The 3593-nt window shown below is 32.0% G+C and overlaps 1 long non-coding RNA gene across 1 annotated transcript; it reads right to left on the bottom strand.

The window, feature by feature from the left end:
- Positions 1-737: 737 nt before the first annotated feature.
- LOC128242118 (uncharacterized) lies at positions 738-3327 on the bottom strand. The gene is made up of 3 exons (XR_008262543.1): positions 3205-3327; positions 2305-2435; positions 738-1227 (listed from the first exon to the last, which is right to left on the bottom strand). It is a non-coding gene; the product is annotated as an uncharacterized LOC128242118 (long non-coding RNA).
- Between the last annotated feature and the right edge of the window lie 266 nt (positions 3328-3593).

The raw sequence follows: 3593 nt of genomic DNA on the forward strand, positions 1-3593 counted from the left end.
TCTGGCCAGTATGAATAAAGACCAAAGAGACAAGAGCTGTCACAGAGACAGCGCTCTCGACTATTCCGCTGCTTTTCAGTGTAAGGATTGAAAAGTTTTGGCGAAACATGCATGGATCACTGTTAGATTAGATTTCAATGCAATACATGATGTGCGGAGATATTAACATAAATGTGGTTACATGCAAAATTTTAACCAGAATTTTTATCTAACTTGATTATTCAATTAGGTTGGGTGGTTGTATAAAGTCTCAATGCAATTCATCCAGTAGTTGCTGATATATTAACCTATGTGTGCTTACATGCAAAACCTTAACCAGAATTTCTGAGTGAAATAATAAACGCAAGTATTTGCATTAAATGCAAACTATAGTTATATAACTTGGAAAATTAAGTAGGTTGGATGGTTGAGTACCATTGTATCAAGTCTCAATGCAATACCTCAAGCAGTTGCTGAGATATTAACCTATGTGTGCTTGCATGCAAAACCTTAACCAGAATTTCTAAGTCAAATAATAAAGGCCTATTATTTACATTAAATGCAAACTAGAGTTATCTTACTTGTTTAAAAAGTAGGTTGGATGGTTGAGTACCATTGTATCAAGTCTCAATGCAATACCTCAAGTAGTTGCTGAGATATTAACCTATGTGTGCTTGCATGCAAAACCTTAACCAGAATTTCTAAGTCAAATATTAAAGGCCTATTATTGGCATTAAATGCAAAGAAGAGTTATCAAACTTGGTTAATTAAGTAGGTTGGATGGTTGAGTACCATTGTATAAAGTCTCAATGCAATACCTCAAGTAGTTGCTGAGATATTAACCTATGTGTGCTTGCACGCAAACCCTTAACCAAGGGGTGACGCCGACGCCAACGCTTGGGTGAGTAGTATAGCTCTCCATATTCTTCGAAAAGTTGAGCTAAAAATGAGTCCCCATACTAAAGTGTTAACACTGTATGAAACTGTTAATAAAAATGAAGGACAGACTATGATCAATCACAATAGTTCAACATGAGCACTTTGTACTGTGTTGAGGTAAATGTTAATCATCCAACTTATTAAGGGTAATCTATTTTCAAATCTATAATGTATTTGTCTGTTAAAAGTTAAAATTGGTATATCATTCCAATTTTAGTGAATCTTTATGTGACGGATGTCTTGTCCATTAAGTTGCCTTCAATGAAGATTTTGAAGTCAGACTGTCTCTTGTTGGATGTGGGGAGTTTTCTGAAAGAAAAAGGAACATTAAGCAATACATAAACACAGTTCCATTGTTGGCTTCAAATATTGAACTATTAAGGAGCTTTTCATTCATTTGTGCCATTGGCTTCAATGTTAAAATTTGATAGTTACCCCATATAAGTATCATTTGAAAGGGCTTTGCATACTGATTACTTATATGTAAAATCAATGACAAGAACATATTTTCACCTTGAAAAGTTATTGCTGGCATCCCAAAATCACATTATTGTTCATCAGATACATTAAGTTATTATCTATCTTGCAAAAGCTCTATGGTTGATTTTGAAATATGATAGTTCTTATACATATTATATCTTAATATTAAAATTAGCCACACTTTTTGTGATATAGATTTTATATATATGCACATAAAAATATGTAACAAAAAATATACAAATAAATAAGAAACGATAAAAACACACAAATCTTAGTTTATTTTACATTGATAGAGTTCATATAAACTTTGCTAAACACAGAAAGAAAATAATTGTTTCTATTACAGGATTTGAACCTGGACAATTAATTTTAATGTGAATGAGCATATTTGAGCATGATCACAACTGTGCATTACAACAAAGGATAACATTGAAAACTAACAAAGGGCAACTACTACAAAAAAAATCTTGAGTTATGGTTTCTGTGCACTGCACTTCTGCTAAATGAGATCTATATGTACATATTTGAAGTTTGAGATCAACACCTCAAAGACTTTTCAAGTTCTGCTGCAGACAAAAACTCAGTATGAAATATAACAAAGGGTTATTACAAAAAGAACTGTAAACAGAGTTATGGTCCCTTAACACTGCACTTCTTCTCAATAGGGATCTATCTGTATATGAAGTTTGAAGTTAATACCTGGGGGATTTATGCTCAAGATTACATTCCGTGCACACGCACACACACGTGCACAATTACACAATTACTGTATCCACTTTGCCTTTTGGCAAGGGATAATCAATAGATTAGTCCTCATCATCACGGTCTTAAACAAACATGATGAACATAATCATAGCATGCATAAAACAGTTTACAGTTGTATCAAATCTGGAATAAAAACTGTACCTAGATGAATTTGTAACAGGTGGCGATCAGTCATCACTTTCCTGTTTCCTGTTTCTCATTGTGTCATTCCTGTATCTCATTGTGTCTTAGTTGGTTTAGTACAACTCTGGCCTGGTCCACAATTGCAACAACTGAAAAACAACTGAACAATTAGCAAAAGAGAACTTATACCTTAAATGTACATATATTGCTACTAAAAAATGACTCATACTGTCAAACACTTGTTTCCATGAAAACTACAGCTATCACCTATTGTAATAAGAGGTTTCACTGAGAGTGATGTTTGCTTTTAAGCATACAGTAACCAATTAGGCAATAATTTTAAAACTGCCAAGCACAAAATAAACATAAGAAAATAATCCTTAATATACCAAAAACAGAATAGTGTTTTGTTAAATTAAAGTAAAAAATGAAAAAAAGTTATGAAGAGAAGAAAAAAAATAAAAAAATATAAAGATAATAATCAAAGGTTTACAATTCTTTGACTACCATACACAATTTAATGATTCATACACAGCTATTTTTCTTATCACGTCCAATATGTGCATGAAGTTTGAAGTTAATACCTCAAAAACATAGAAAAGTGAAAGAAAAATAATCAAAGACCAATAACTCTAAAATACCATAAACAAAAATGTTTTTTGCACAGCACTTCTCCTCAACATATTTAATATGTGTTAGAAATCTCAGAAGCATTTGGAATTATGGATAAAGAAGACTTGTCCAAATGAACCCTAACCATCAAGTGGTAGGAGTATAATAGCAGAGACAAATCATACATATGTCTTTATATTTAATATGTCAATGTATGTTTGAACAGAATAATTATGTTAATTCTCATTTCTTGGCTTACCTCATATTTATATTGTTATACATAGAATTAATCCAAAGAGAACTTACCATTCACTGACAAGATTTCCTCATTATACACAGGAGTATCTTCATACTTTTAGAATCTCTCCATTTTTCTTCTCCATGGGAACTGCAATGCATAACACATAAGAAAGGAAATCATCTTCATACTTTTAGAATCTCTCCATTTTCTTCTCCATGGGAACTGCAATGCATAACACATAAGAAAGGAAATCAAACAATTGCATTTTTTAAAACAATTTGTAGAGAAAAATAAAACATGACTTCAGACACATGCAGAATTATTTGCATTTATTTTAAGCAAGTTACAAGAGTAACTGTACCCTATGCCATCTGAGTAAAATCTGCATGCAACAAACATGTGCATGCAAAATTGCATGGACTTTCATTTATTTGCTTAACAGTTTCAATTAAAC

The sequence above is a fragment of the Mya arenaria genome, chromosome 8 (assembly GCF_026914265.1).
Source record: "Mya arenaria isolate MELC-2E11 chromosome 8, ASM2691426v1".
NCBI classification, from domain to species: domain Eukaryota; kingdom Metazoa; phylum Mollusca; class Bivalvia; order Myida; family Myidae; genus Mya; species Mya arenaria.